The following is a 16,456-nucleotide window of genomic DNA, read 5'->3' as shown; positions in this document are numbered from 1 at the left end:
ACTCCAAATATTTTATTAAGACAAAAACTACTTTTGCTTTTTGCATAAAAATGTATAAAACATGGAAAAATAATGGGCCTTTTGTATAAAAATACTTCCAGAGTATATTTCTATATTAAATGGTGTTTTATATATTAGTTACAATTTCATATAAAATAAACTAAAATATGAAACAGCAAAAAAAAAATTACAACAGCCTAGTCTACTGAAAACAAGGTGAGTGAAAGGTAAGAAACAATGCTGCAGCTGAACCTAACATAACTAATTAAACTTTATTCCTGGGTTGTTACAGGGAATGTTTTCATAGCTCATCAGTAAAATACTTTTTCAGGCCACAGGCAGCCAAAAAGTGCTCCGACTAAGTTGTCCCAGATGATCTTAAATGTAATATTCATTTCTTACCTAGTTTTTCGCATCTGAAAAAAAAGATAAAGAAGACAGTTTATTGAATCAGAGCCAGTTTATGTTGTTCTCATCTTATATACTGAATTTAATAACTTTACAGCACAGAGCCAGCACAAATAAGATGTCTCTAACTAAAAGCCAAAATTACAAAATGTATACCTGATTTATATATATCTTTTTTATTTTATTATGTATTGAAAACATAGGTACACATTGTGCAAACTTTTACTAGTGACAGAATTAGATTTAATAAAGAAAAACATGTAATGAAATAAAAAAGGACACCCCTCAATCGACGTAGAATCATCTTGTAAACATTGTACATACTTTGTGAGATTGAGCTTGCGGGTGTGTGCGTGCGTGTGCGTGTGCGTGTGTGTGTGCGTGTGTGTGTGTGTGTATGGCCGGATTTGAAGCAAGGCCACAGAGGCCATGGCCTAGGGCACCAGGAAGCAAGGGGCGGGCAGAGGGATTGCATACTCACGCAGTCAAGCTGCCAAACATGTAAACTGCAGCAGTCATAAACCCAGTCCGAGGCCGCTCTGCTTCCACAGGGGCAAGTAGTTAGCACTTGTCTTGTGCTCCTCCCATCCTGTCCTGTGTGGTGCACCCCCCAAGCACAGCACAGAATGGAGGGGCACAGGACCAGGGAAATACACAGGATGGGGGGAGCAGAAGCCAAGAGCACAGGACCAGGGGAACAAACGGGACAGGGGGAGCGCACCGAAATGGGGTGCACAGGACGGAACGGGGTTGGTGACAATGGGCCTTTGGCGGTAAAATGTCCAAATCCAGCTGTGTGTGTGTGTGTGTGTGTGTGTGTGTGTGTGCGCGTGCGTGCGTGCGTGCGTGCGTGTGGTGTGTGTGTGTGTGTGTGTGCGTGCGTGCGTGCGTGTGGTGTGTGTGTGTGTGTGTGTGTGTGTGTGTGTGTGTTTTGGGGGAGGTAGGGTGGTGGCAAGAGAGATCCTGGAGCAAAGTTTCATTCATAGTTTGTTACTAAAGTGAGCAATACAAAGCTCATGTCTGTGGAGGTGGGAGACACATTGAGCCTGTAGACACTATGGCCCATATGCAATTCACTTTTTCACGAGTTTTCTCCTAGGTGGTAATTTCACAACTTGTAAATAAAATGCTTTTTAAAACCACCAGCAAGATAACAAATGCTCAAAATAACTTTGACAGTACTTTTTTGACTACTTTTTGGTACTTTTTCCGCTGCAAAGTGCTAAAGAGTTATTTTCAATCGAAGATGAAAAAATATCTCCTTGGAGAAAACTCAAGAGAACAAATGAATTACATATGGGTCCATGAGAGCTTTCTGAGTAATTTTCTGACCTTCAGAGCTTTCTGAGCATCTTTTAAAAACGCTTCCATTGGCTTGCATTAAAACGCTCAGAAAGCTCGGATGGATGGAAAAGCTCTCAGAAAGCGCTCACAGGGCTTGATTCACTGAGGCGTGATAACTGCTATCACAGCAGTTATCACGCGATCTGCCGCACGCAAAGGTTTGCACGCTTAAAGGGTTACTCCGCGTGATACACGAAGGTTTGCACGCGATCAACCTTTGTTTACACGCGATTGTAATCCTTTATGCGCGCAAAGCCCATAGTGTGTCTACAGCCTAAATCAGTTATTTGCTGATATCTGATCTAATGGGGTACTGTGGCCATGTTAGATTATTTGATTGCAAGCAGGCATCTGATAGACACAATGCTGTTGGTGATCTCAGTAATAAAGCACCCGGGTGGCACCTGGCTAGGTGTAAGGTTTAAGGGGGGGAGGTTAGTGTTATGCAGTAGGAGGGGGTGGTTAGTGTTATGGATCCCCTCCTAGAATCCCTCCACTGGCTTCCTATCCAGTCCAGAATCAGATTCAAGATACTGTGTCTGACCTACAAATCTGTCCACAAAACCTGTCCAACCTACATTTCCGATCTTACTCAGAGGTACACACCTAGCCACTCACTCTGCTCTTCCAATGAACTTCGCCTAACCGCCCCCCGAATCACCCAGTCCCATGCACGCCTCCAGGACTTCTCAAGAGCTGCTCCAACACTATGGAACTCCCTACCTCCACCCATTAGGGCAGCCCCCTCCTTCAACATCTTCAAGAAAGCCCTCAAAACTCACATTTTCACTCTGGCCTACCACCCCTCACAAGTGCTCTAAACCTACAGCTGAACTCTGGTCCCCTACCATTCGTGTCCTTACCTCTCCCTCTAGATTGTAAGCCTTTGGGCAGGGTCCTCCTCCTTTTGTGTCCTACCTGATCTTGCACCTCCATTACTGTGCACCCATGCTATGCATCTGAGTGAACCTAACCTGCCTAATCTCCATGCTCCATCCAGTGACTGACTAAGCATTACCTTGTACTCATACTATGGTGTGTGATCTGGTTTTCTTGTATTCCTGTATTGTCATATTGCTGTATGTCACCCCTAAATATTGTCTGTAACCTAAATTAATGTTCAGCGCTGCGTAATATGTTGGCGCTTAATAAATACAATAAATAATAATAATGATAATAATAATGGCCCATACTCACGGGCTACAAATGCCGCCCGTGAGTATGAGCCGTTGCACGGGCGCGCACCCCGAACCGTCGCTCGTCGCTGCTGTTGCCAGGCGATCGGCGCGGTCAATCGCCCGGCGACAGTTGCCGCCACATCTCCGCCGCAGCTGTCGCTAGTCCGCGTGAGTATGCGGACTAGCGACAGCAACACCCAGGGAATACCATCAACTTCCGGCGGGGAAGGGGGGGGGGATGGAGACAACAGCAACAGCTTCCGCCGCATTAGTTGCCAGGTCCCTCCTCCGTGTGTATGCGGAGGGACCTGGCGACGAGCTGTCGCCGGCCTGTCGCGCACACGCTCACGTGTGCTGGCGACAGGCCACTTTTGCAGCCCGTGAGTATGGGCCATTAGGCACCAATTGTGGGGGTGGGGTAGTTTTGTCCACTTGAAGTGGAAGGTCAGTGTGAGAATGGGTGCCGGTTAAGAGTTACTGGGTGCTGCTGGACTGGATTAACTTCATGCTTGTTTCAGGTGTGTGATTCAAAAACTACTGTATATGGCGGCTGACATATTTATTTCCTTTTAGGGCTCTTACACAGTGGGACGTTGCGTTGCAGGGGACGTTAAGGTCGCATAACGTTCCCCTAACGCAACGCATGGTGGTGCTAAAGGTGGACGCTACATAGAGCCACGTTATGCGGCTCTTGGTGCGTCGTTTTTGTTCGATAGAACTGGCAATGATTCATATGAATCATTGTTAGAAGGCAGAGAACCGGCAATAGCAGGCAGAGAACCGAGAATGATTCATATGAATCATTGCTAGCAGGCAGAGAATGGTTCATATGAATGGGTGAGTTGGGCTCCGTTACAGGCTGCTCTAACGTGTGCCTGTAACGTCCCACTGTGAAAGCAGCTTTAAAGAATGCAAATTCTTGCTGATCATCTCTCTAATACATATAGCTATAGACCCTGAACAAGCATGCAGATCAGGTGTTTCTAACTGAAGTCTGACTGGATTAGCTCCATACTTGTGTCAGGTGTGTGATTCACACATTACTGCAGTCAAAGAGATCAGCAGGACCGCTAGGCAACCGGTATTGTTTAAAAGAAAACAAATATGGCTGCCTCGTATTCCTCTCAGTTCAGGTGTACTTTAAGGGCTCATTTCCACTCAGTGTGAAATAGTATGGTTTCTCAGCACATTAATTCACATTGCAATGCATTTAAATGGGCATGTTTCATATTTGTGGAAAACTAATTTTATTTTTAGTGGGGGGGGGGGGGGCATGTTTCCTTTAGATGCGAATTTCGCATTCAAGAAAAATCTGGACAGCAGTGCTACAATTTTTTGGATGTTGCATGCTGTTTTTCGCGTTTGTGTTGTTTTTTTTTTGCACATTTTCATGTATGTCAATAGGAATGAAAAAAGCAGCAAAAACATTTGTGATTGGGCATGCATATTCCCAAGTAAAAAACTAACGTAAACGCATGTGACATTTGCGTTTGCATGCAATTTCATGTCCGAAAAATAGCATGCAAAGTTGCATGCTTCTGGTGGACACGTACCTTAAAGCGGACTTGAACTCAGAATGTCCTCTCTGCTCTAAAAGATACACAACAGCATAATAACCTTTAAACAAAGAATATTTCTTTGTTACAGCTGATAGAAATCCTAAAATAAATCTGCACTGTTTCTACTTCCTGATTCATGGAAGCAGCCATATTGTTTACAGCCAGTGCTTTCAAATGGGCTTATCTGCAGTAGGCAGTCATGTGAAACAGGGGAGGGATCAAATTACAACTAGTGATTAGATGTAAATGAGGGGGAATTAGACAGGCTAAACGCTCTAAATACATACAGGGTGCATTTCTCTATGATTTCCTTCTGTCCTGTGCACGAGTTCAGGTCCACTTTAAGCTTTTCTCTTGTCTTATCTTTTCCTCTTTATGGATAGATTGCTAGCTCAGCACCTAGCAAGCAAAAAAAAAAAAAGTTGAAAAAAAGGCAAGTAATTTAACATCACAGTTAAGTAAATCCAGTGATTTTTAGTGCTTGCTATGCACTGGAAGTGTATTTAATAAATAGCAGGTGACAATGAAGAGCTGAACAAATCCAAGCCAATGTCTGCCTGCTTGCTACGCCAGAGGTCTGTTATCTATTACAAAATACAATGGAGCACAAGGGAAAGGTGTATGATGATATTACAGAATGCTACAGGAAATGACAAAAACAGACTGGTGTCTGGATAGGACATGCTGTTAAAAGTCAGTGTCATGAAGAACAAATGAAGCAGAAGAGATTGCAATGTAAAATATTTCCGTTATAAACATCTCCAGCAAGATTTCCGAAGCTTAAATGTCCATAAAATTTTCCACTGCCCATATATATATTTGTGCAGCAAATTACACAGAAAATTGAAAAGGACAGAAATGAAACATGAATATGAATATATGTAATGGAACTGTGACAGTCTGGAAGCTGTCAGCTTTTCAAGCTGAACAGACACTAAATCCATTAGCTATTCAGTTTGAAATGTTTAAGGTGCACCACAATTATATTTCCTTAAATCAACTGTCAGGAAAAGCATTGGGCTGAAGCAGATGACCCGAAGATAACACAAACGGTGTGCTGGCAACATGTGTTGAAATCAATTTTTGTCATATATTTTTACATATACACCAAGGGGCCTACTTATAAAGCAGTTATAAAACAGAAACATTTATTTATCATTATATTTTTTTTTTATTTAATACTGTTAAAGGGAACCTGAACCAAGTAAAATGATTTAAAATAAACACATGATGTAATTGCAAATAAATATTACATACTTACCTTGCTATTTTCAAAATGGAGGACGGAGAATTCCATTGATCAGAATGGACAAACAGGACGTGGTACAGGAGAGATTGATGGTGGTGGTGGTGGTGGCTGGTGGCATGTATAACGAGTGTATGTTTATTATGACTTTTTCAGTTCAGTTTGCTTTAAAATAAAGCAACAATAACATTATCGTGAGGTCAGAATTTTCATATTTATAAAAAGTAATAAGTGTACTGTCCAAACTGCTCTGAATTGATATCACCATCCTGCAGATGCTAGTACAAGTCAGTGGGGCTGATGCACAAGCCAGCAGTAAAAGTAGCATGCGCAGGTAGTTCACAACAATTTTACCGGTACATATAGCAGATGCTTAGCATGTTGTGCAAATACCCCATTACCTGAATAAGGCCCTTTATATAATGTGTACTTTAACCAGGTAGCATTGCATGTGCTAACTGTCCTAATTAAAGAGTAACTGTTAATCAAAAAAAGCTAATTTAAATCTCTATTCTCCTGTGTTAAACAGTTTGGAAGGAAGCCAAAAAGGCATTACTGAACTTAAAAATATATCTTACTTTTTTGTGGCTGAACAGCAATCATCTTTTTCCCCAGGCTGCTAAGGAGGCCGCAGGCCGCACATGAGAAGCTGCAGAGCATGCTGGGAGGGTTTATTTCTTTCTACTGCCCTCCCTGTGCCTCCCCTTCATTTCCCTATCCCTCTGTGAGAATCCGCTCAGCTGCCTGCGCAGGCAGGCAGCCTTTTGACCATTGTTTAGGTTTGCTTGCTGCAGGACTCTGGAAAGGAGACCTTCTGTCAGTTGTGCAGCTTGTGTTGCTGAGGGATTTGCATACATTAGTCATGCAAATCCGTTACCTGCCTTCTTTTGATGACTGGCACTATAAAAGCATTCTGCTCCCAGAATGCTTTGCTGGACATTTCCCTTCCATGGTCTGTTCCTGATGGACACTGCTGGAGTGTCAGCCATTGCTATCTAGTATAGTTAATTCCTGGGGGTTGCTTTAGGCTCCCCTTCTAGTCCAGTCAGGTTGTATTATCTGTTTTGCCTGTTCCGTCTGTCTTGTGTTTGGATCGTACAAGCCCTAGCGTTAGCGGCTGTGGATCCTTCTGATTGAGTCTGGAGTGTAGGTTGGAACAGCGGTTGTTTCTGCCTACCTCATCTGTTCTGTCTGCCGTGTGTTTGGATCGCACTCGCCCTAGCGCTAGTGCTGGGGATCCTTCTGTTCTGTCTCCTGGGATCGCGCTAGCCACTTTTCGCTAGCGCTGGGGATCCTTCTGTTCTGTCTTCTGGGATCGCGCTAGCCACTTTTCGCTAGCGCTGGGTATCCTTCTGTTCTGTCTTCTGGGATCGCGCTAGCCACTTTTCGCTAGCGCTGGGGATCCTTCTGTTCTGCTACTCTGTCTCCTGGGATCGCGCTAGCTACTTTTCGCTAGCGCTGGGGATCCTTCTGTTCTGTCTTCTGGGATCGCGCTAGCCACTTTTCGCTAGCGCTGGGGATCCTTCTGTCGCTTGTCCCTGTTTTCGTGTGTCTGTCTTGTCTGCTGCGCTTGCTGGAGGCTCGGTGAGGTAACCGTTAAGCAAGCGCTCGCGTCCTCTGTTTCATGTTTGTCTGTTAATGGTTAGTTAGGCGTGCTTGTCTCTATTGTGTTTATCACGTGGAGACCGCGCATAACCGCGTGCACTGTTGCGAATGAGTGCGGTGTTCGCGGTTAGCTAGCGTTTGTTATTTTCCGTATTTCCTTATTGTATTATTTGCTGTGCCTTTGCTACTCTCGTGCTCCGCCTTGCTGTACCTTGTGTCACGTCTGGCGATCGCACCTCTCGCGATCGCGCTCCTGCTTCTTATCTGCTGTGGTGTGTGCACAGTCGCGGGTTGGCGACTAATTTTATGCACACACACACAATCTGTCTCTGTGCTCACTTTCAATCGCTTCTCTTGCGATTGCGTTTCTTCCCTTCGTACAATTCCTGTCTGGCGTGTGTGGTAGGGCAGAGGAGCTGTTCCTCTGCACTCCACAGCTCCACCTGCCGACAGGAATTTCCCTCTGCAGGTGCATAGCACCTAGCCTGGGTGTCCTCAATTATACGCTTGTGGAGGAAATCCGCCGCGTCAGCGCACGTCTGGTGCGCTGACCACGGAGACGATTCCGCAATCGTTACAGAATGTCAAGCCAAACCAAAATTCCCAGGGCAGAGGGAACCTTCGATTTTGTTCAGATGTCATTGCCTGAGGCAAAGGCATATGTGGATCCTATTATAGGTAGGATCGCACACTACATTAAAGCAGTTAAAAAGTCTGTCCTCGTTCCTGACCCCAACCCATATGGAGATTACCTAGATACTGGGTTGTTTGAACCGCCATTTGCCTCATGGGAGATTGGGGCCTTGTTGGAAGAGTTTGATTTCGATTGGAAAGCCTTTTGCGATTTTTATATCGCAAAGAGCGCGGATGACCTGAATGATTGTCTCGACTCTATGTACCTTTTGATCGATTCTGATGAATGTGATGAGTGTGATGTGGATCTGGTGATTTATGTGTGGCAGACTATTTTGGACGAATTGCACACACACCAACCAATTATTTCCAATAAAGAGACACCATTGTCACATGATTATTCCTGTCTTTCTGGGGTAAAGCAAGTGAGTTTGGACACTGTGCGACCTGAAATGAATGGGTGTGCCTCGACTGTGGACACCTGCGTGAATTCTGATGGAGTTTCTCCCGTTTGTTTAGAGGTTAAATCTGTGCGATCTGATGCCTGTTTCTCAGATGTTCCTGTCGATTGTGATCGGCGTGAGTGTGTCAGTTTTGTCAATGATTTGTGGGATCCCTTGTCATGTAAAAACAGATCTTCTTCTCTCAGTACTACTTTAAGATCCTCCATCTATGATCTCGCTATTAGGAAAATTCCCAAACGATGCAGTTTCAAGAGTAAAATTAATATGATTCCTCATGTTGTTGTCACAACTTCCCCTAACATGCTTCAGTATGAATGGTCAGACCTAGTCAGGTGTGAATGGGAGCCCCCGTTCCAGAAAAAACAGCTCGAACCGTTGGCGTATGAATTGGAGAACGATTCAGAGTCGTTTTGTGAGTACTACATTGCCAGAAGTGAATCTGTCTTGAGAGCATGTATAAGTTATGCTTCCGTCTTAAGAGAAAAAAAGGGGTGTGAATTTGACTTTGTGAGTCCGCTGATTTGTATGTGGAAAATGATTCTGAATGAATTACGTGTACGTCATTCAGGTGACGTTTGTAAAGATACATTGTCAGCTGGCGTTTCTGAGATCCAGCAATCCAGCCTGGAGACCTCAGAATCCCTGTCTTTGGAGTGTTCGGTTTCGCAACCTAAAGCGATTGTGGATTCACAAATTTTGCGTTCTGTCTCCTCGGATTCGACATCGTTAGCCGAGTCTAAGAGTGAGACAGCACTTTGGTTTTGTGAACCTGATACTGAAGCCTCTTTGCTCTGTCCAGAGAAGATGTCTCTGAGCCTGCCCTGTATCATGAATAAAGACATTATGTCCACTCGCATTGACATTTGCGAGTCTGATTCTGAAGTAAGTACTGACTCTCCACCCAGTAATCTGGATGAGTCAATATTACCTTGTTTAAAATCTCCTGCAGTGTCCCTAGAGGCTCGTCTAGGTATTGCAACCATTGTTACCTGTTTCTCTGCTATTTTGGAATTGCAGTCTGGTTTGACTGCTATGGAGGAATTTCCCTGCAGTGAAACGAAACTCACAAAGCCAGAGTTAGTTTCACTAGATATTTCTGTGCATCCCTGTCCTGATGATGAAATTCAGTCTCAGTTTATGGTGGAACCTTCCCTGGGACATCTGCCCGGTTCACAAAATAAAGTTCAAGCCTTGCCCTGTAACATGGATAGTTCAGAATCCTTCTTAGGAAATTTGAAAAAGGATGTTCCTGAGGTCCTGTCTGACCTCCTGGAGATCTGAGTTCCTCCCAAAGGGTGCAGAACTTGTAGGAGACGTCTCCTGCCCCCAAGTCCTTCTGAGGTGTTGCCCACTTCAGTAGGCATGCTGCCTTGCTGGCTACCTTTTCAGCTCTGATGGAGCTTCACGCTTGTGTAGTCAATGATGATATTATTGTCACAGAAATTTCTGAATTTGTATCCAAGTCTTCTTTTAAAAGTCCAGTGCCTGTGACCTCCACTCATGATGTTTCTCTGCCCGGTACTGGTTTTGGTCTTGACGTGCCGGACTCTGAGGTTGGCAGTTCCCCGACATGTCCTGAGGTTTCTCCTGTGCTGGTGTACCCCAGTGTGCTCTGTGACCCAGAAAGCCCAAGTGTGCCTCGGTTACCAGTGTACTCAGATGCTTCCTCGGTGGAGACATGCTCTGATATGGCCTGCCTGCTTGCATGCCCAGAAGTGGTCCCTGAAAGTCTTGATCTTGATGGGTGTCCTCGTAATTTTGAATCCGGAATTGTCATTGGTTCCATGGGGGTTCTTGGTAATTCTCCATGTGAGCCTGGTGATTGTTCTACCCTCTTGGGATCTCTGTGGAGCTTCAAAAGGTTCTGGGAGATTCCGGGAGAGATTTTGCTTGGTATCCTGGATAAGATCAACGGTGGCTTTTGTGTTGTAAGGGACACTTCGAACAGGTATTGTGGCAGGTTTGGTATTTTCGGACGCTCCTTGGAAGGTGGTGGGTATTGTCTGGAGGGTGTTGATGGCTTCTTCTCTGGCGTTCACAGTCCTGATGGGTGTTATACTGAGACTGGTAGTACTGATGGGCATGTTTCGGTGGCTTCTGTTTCCGATGAGGTCGGTTTCGGGTGGACTGACTCTGGAATTGGACTCTGGAATTGGACCTTGTCGGGCTGCCCCGACCTTCATGAGTCTTCTGTTAGAGTGGTTTGGAGATATCAGTTTTGAGGGTCGTCTGGAATTCGACCCTAGGAGGGGGGGTACTGTAAGAATCCGCTCAGCTGCCTGCGCAGGCAGGCAGCCTTTTGACCATTGTTTAGGTTTGCTTGCTGCAGGACTGGAAAGGAGACCTTCTGTCAGTTGTGCAGCTTGTGTTGCTGAGGGATTTGCATACATTAGTCATGCAAATCCGTTACCTGCCTTCTTTTGATGACTGGCACTATAAAAGCATTCTGCTCCCAGAATGCTTTGCTGGACATTTCCCTTCCATGGTCTGTTCCTGATGGACACTGCTGGAGTGTCAGCCATTGCTATCTAGTATAGTTAATTCCTGGGGGTTGCTTTAGGCTCCCCTTCTAGTCCAGTCAGGTTGTATTATCTGTTTTGCCTGTTCCGTCTGTCTTGTGTTTGGATCGTACAAGCCCTAGCGTTAGCGGCTGTGGATCCTTCTGATTGAGTCTGGAGTGTAGGTTGGAACAGCGGTTGTTTCTGCCTACCTCATCTGTTCTGTCTGCCGTGTGTTTGGATCGCACTCGCCCTAGCGCTAGTGCTGGGGATCCTTCTGTTCTGTCTCCTGGGATCGCGCTAGCCACTTTTCGCTAGCGCTGGGGATCCTTCTGTTCTGCTACTCTGTCTCCTGGGATCGCGCTAGCTACTTTTCGCTAGCGCTGGGGATCCTTCTGTTCTGTCTTCTGGGATCGCGCTAGCCACTTTTCGCTAGCGCTGGGGATCCTTCTGTCGCTTGTCCCTGTTTTCGTGTGTCTGTCTTGTCTGTTGCGCTTGCTGGAGGCTCGGTGAGGTAACCGTTAAGCAAGCGCTCGCGTCCTCTGTTTCATGTTTGTCTGTTAATGGTTAGTTAGGCGTGCTTGTCTCTATTGTGCTTATCACGTGGAGACCGCGCATAACCGCGTGCACTGTTGCCAATGAGTGCGGTGTTCGCGGTTAGCTAGCGTTTGTTATTTTCCGTATTTCCTTATTGTATTATTTGCTGTGCCTTTGCTACTCTCGTGCTCCGCCTTGCTGTACCTTGTGTCACGTCTGGCGATCGCACCTCTCGCGATCGCGTTCCTGCTTCTTATCTGCTGTGGTGTGTGCACAGTCGCGGGTTGGCGACTAATTTTATGCACACACACACAATCTGTCTCTGTGCTCACTTTCAATCGCTTCTCTTGCGATTGCGTTTCTTCCCTTCGTACAATTCCTGTCTGGCGTGTGTGGTAGGGCAGAGGAGCTGTTCCTCTGCACTCCACAGCTCCACCTGCCGACAGGAATTTCCCTCTGCAGGTGCATAGCACCTAGCCTGGGTGTCCTCAATTATACGCTTGTGGAGGAAATCCGCCGCGTCAGCGCACGACTGGTGCGCTGACCACGGAGACGATTCCGCAATCGTTACACCCTCCCTAATTCTTTACTGCAGCCTGATTGGCTGCTTCCTCTCTCCCTCCCGGTTACCCTTCCCACCCTCCTGTGCAGACATCTGAATGACAGACCCCGCACCCTTCCCCCCCCCCCAGGACTGACAGCAACATCACCCGTACCCGACTTCCCCCCCCCCCCCCCCCAGACTGACAGCGACATCACCTGCACAAGCTCCGCCCCACCCGGACTGACAGTGACATCACTCCGCACCCCCCTCCCCCGGACTGACATGACAGCGACATCACCCGTGCCCCCGCCCCCCCGTACTGGACTGACAGCGACATCACCCCCCCCCCCCAGGCTGAGAACGACATCACCCGCACAAGCCCCCCCCCCCCCCCCGGACTGACAGGGACATCACCCGCACCCTCCCCCTCCCCCCCGACTGACAGCGACATCACCCGCACCCCAACCCCCCCGACTGACAGTGACATCACCCGCACTCCCCTGGGCTGACAGCGACATCACCCGCACAAGCCCCACCCCCTCGGACTGACAGTGACATCACCCGCACAAGCCCGGCCCCGGACTAACAGTGACATCACCCGCACAAGCCCCGCTCCCTGGACTGACAGTGACATAAGGGAGGATATTACATTACGATTGGCTTCAGACAAGACAGTCAAAGATGGAACCTGCCAGGAACTGTCAGGAGCAGAAATCTCTGCAAATACTAGATAAAAATTCTGTGAAATGCAAACGTGGACAGTGAAATGCATATGTAATGTAAGTACAGCCAATATTTAGCTACTGATATATATGTTTTTTTTTTCTCAGATACCATATACTTAACAGCTCCTCTTTAATGCATGATACGTAACTAACATGAGTGCATGTGCAAAGCAATCTTACCACTAGTTCATGCATCAATTCCAGTAGGAGAAAGCATCATGATAATCTTCCTGCTAGTTATTGGTGAGTTATGCTTTATTTATGTATGTTATTCCTGCCAGGGAGTAGACTTTAATCAATCTCGCAGCGCAGACTCTCGCTCTCGACGTTTGCACTGCTCTGCGTCACTGCAGCTCGATCGCTATTCTGTGAAGCTGACAGCAGAGCTCCATATCTCGGTCAGGAGTGGATTTCATTGGCTCCTAAGCCCGTGATCACTGTGAGCCAATCACAGTGTTCACTGATTGAGTTTTGGGGGGAAAAAGTCTCTAGTCCTTAAAGTGTACCTGAGAAAAAAGGTAACAAAATGTATACACATCTGGGGCTTCTCCAGCCCACTTCAGACTGATTGCTCTCTTGCCATCTTCCCAGGCCACCTTGATCCTCAGCCAGGCAACCCTGTATGTTCGCCAGTGAGCACAGGCGCAGTCTGGCCATGCATGCTCCCCAATCGTGCTCCTGTCACCAGGAGCATTCTGCGCCTGACCAGTGGTACTGTGCTGGGGCAAAATGCTCCTAGTATCAAGAGCATGATGAGGCGCGTGGTTCCAGGCCACGCATGCGCAGTACGCCACACATGTGCAGTATGCTCCAACTTGTGTAATTAACGGGGCACCTAGTAAAAGATCCAGGAGGCTTGGGAGGACTGCGAGGGTCCAATCAGCCTGAAGGGTGCTTTAGGAAGCCCCAGGTATGTATACATTTTTTTCCCTCATAGTCTCAGGTTTCCTTTAAGAGACCGCAAAAGGTTCACATTAACAACTGAGAAGCCACGACAGCGTTCTCCCCAGAATTAGTACTGGGGGGGGAGGCACCCAAAAATAGGTAATGTAAGGAAACAAAAATATGGTAGAGGGAGGGTGTCTTTACCACTCAAGATGGAAGAACCCAAACTTCAGGGTTAATGTAAAAAGATTAAATTATTTATTCAGCACGATTAAAAGGACAATGCATTTCACGGGTCTCAGCCTGCTTATCCAGGTCAATACAAGTGCCTTATATGGTCACAATCATGGATGCCAGAAATCACTCCCCAGAATTGTTTTCCAGCCGGGTGGCATGAAAAAGCGGCCGGGGGGAGGGGGCACAATGGGGGAATGCAGGGATGGTACTTCTCTGTGCAATTCTGCTTACAGCATAGAAAGAGGATGAGAAGATGAGTTGATGACAGCCGGCTGCTCACCAAAATTAGCCGGGTGGAGCACCCAGGTAAAAGAGCCTGGGGATAACACTGCACTAAAAACATTGCAAGGAAAGGGACGGGGCCTTTACCTTAAAGAGAATCTGTACTGTCCGATTTGTACAACAAAAACATACCAATCGAGTAACTGTGATCTCCTGGATTCCTCTTTGCTGTTTTCGCCGCTCCCCGCTGCGATCCTGGCATTTAACCACTTTACCCCCGGCGGTACGAATTTCTCCGTCCCTTTTTCCATCCTTTAACCCCCAGGGACGGAGAAATCCGTACCTTCCGCGCTACCGCCGTTGTCCGCGCTCCCGACGCTCATGCGCGCGCACCCGCCGCTCGTGCACGCTGCCGCCCGCTTGCCCGGAGATCAATGAACGGGAAAATCCATTCCCGTTCGTTGATCTAAGCCTCCGCAATGATCCGCCGCTTCTATTAGAAACAGTGCGATCATTGTGATTCTCCCAGCCTCCTACTGCTTCCTGTAAGCGTCCTTCCGGACGCTTACAGGTCGCATGTAAACAGACTCACTGTGGCCATCTTGTGGCCATATAGTAAACTACACCCTAAAGCATTTTACACATACAAATATATTGTATTACACAATAAATTAACTCATTACCTCCCACACTCCCCAAATATTATTTTTTTGTAATTAAAAAAAATACAATAAAAAAAAACATAAATAGTTACCTTAGGGACTGAACTTTAAAATATTTATGTCAAGAGGGTATAACACTGTTACTTTATAAACTATGGGCTTGTAATTAGGGATGGATGCAAAACTGAAAAAATGCACCTTTATTTTCAAATAAAATATTGGCGCCAAACATTGTGACCTTGTTTTCACCCCATTCCTTTAGATTGTAAGCTCGCAAGGGCAGGGCTCTCACCCTTTTGTGTCATGGACTGTTAAAATTTAATTGCTTGCACACTGTTAGACATTTATACATTTTAGTCATCATGTTAAATCAAATTGTAATCAGCAGTGCTGTATCTTGTATCAGTGTTCATATTTGATGTATATCATTGTCTGTATCATTATGTATCCCTTGTTTGTTTTCTTACATTGTGCAGCGCCACGGAATATGTTGGCGCTTTATAAATATATATATATATATATATATATATATATATATATATATATATATATATATATATATATCTCATGTTACAGTATACTACAAGTTTTTATTACATAGTAAATTATTTGTGGGATTCCTGAGACAGGCAGCTCCCTCCCCCCCTCAGCACAGACAAGCTGAAACAGAGCAGAGACTGAGGAGTAAACAAAGCACACAGAGACTGCAGGGGGCGTGCATAACTTGTATTCATTAAAACAGAGGCAGCCCATTCCTCTCTGGGTCGACAAAGCTTGGCAAAGAAAAGAAGATTAGATATATTACAGAGACAGTGCAACTAGAAAAGGCTGCAGTAATCCAGACCACATTAGAACAGGTGTAGGAACTTATACAGGGAGTGCGGAATTATTAGGCAAGTTGTATTTTTGAGGAATAATTTTATTATTGAACAACAACCATGTTTTCAATGAACCCAAAAAACTCATTAATATCAAAGCTGAATATTTTTGAAAGTAGTTTTGTGATGATCCGCTCAGCTGGCTGCACAGGCAGACAGCTGTTTGTCCATTCCTCTAGTCTGTGGGCTGCAGGTCTCTGGAACAGAGACCTGTCTTTCCATTGCAAGTTTCTGGTCTGTTCTCTTGCTGGGGAATTTGCATACATTCGTTATGCAAATCCCCTACCTGCCTTCTCTGATGACTGGCACTATAAGAGCTTTATGTTTCCCAGAAGGCTTTGCTGGTCATTTCCTTTCCATGGTCTGTTCCTGATGGACACTGCTGGAGTGTCAGCCATTGCTATCTATTATAGTTAATTCCTGGGGGTTGCTTTAGGCTCCCCTTCTAGCCCAGTCAGGTTGTATTATCTGTATTGCCTGTTCTGTCTTGTCTTGCCTGTTGCCATTGTCCTGTCCCAATGGTGGTCGACAGGAAATGGTTCTGATCTCTGTTCTTGGAGTATAGCTGGTGCAGCGGTTGCTACCAGCTATCTCTTCTGTTCTGTCTCCTGGGATCGCGCTAGCTACTTTTCGCTAGCGCTGGGGATCCTTCTGTTCTGTCTTCTGGGATCGCGCTAGCTACTTTTCGCTAGGGCTGGGGATCCTTCTGTTCTGTCTTCTGGGATCGCGCTAGCTACTTTTCGCTAGCGCTGGGGATCCTTCTGTTCTGCTACTCTGTACCTGGATCACGCTAGCCACTTTTCGCTAGTGCTGTGGATCCTATCTCTCGTT

At 46.1% G+C, this 16,456-nt stretch overlaps 1 long non-coding RNA gene across 1 annotated transcript in view; it reads right to left on the bottom strand.

Annotated features, from left to right (window-relative positions):
- Nucleotides 1–253: 253 nt before the first annotated feature.
- Nucleotides 254–16,456, bottom strand: part of LOC137557507 (uncharacterized) — an 86,175-nt gene continuing 69,972 nt past the window's right edge. The window contains exons 3-4 of the long non-coding RNA XR_011029583.1: nucleotides 4,777–4,888; nucleotides 254–416 (exon numbers count right to left, since the gene is read on the bottom strand). This is a non-coding gene — a long non-coding RNA (uncharacterized lncRNA). The remainder of the gene's footprint in view (nucleotides 417–4,776; nucleotides 4,889–16,456) is intronic.

The sequence above is a fragment of the Hyperolius riggenbachi genome, chromosome 1 (genome assembly GCF_040937935.1).
Source record: "Hyperolius riggenbachi isolate aHypRig1 chromosome 1, aHypRig1.pri, whole genome shotgun sequence".
Taxonomy (NCBI): domain Eukaryota; kingdom Metazoa; phylum Chordata; class Amphibia; order Anura; family Hyperoliidae; genus Hyperolius; species Hyperolius riggenbachi.
This window is presented reverse-complemented; position numbering and strand designations above follow the sequence as displayed.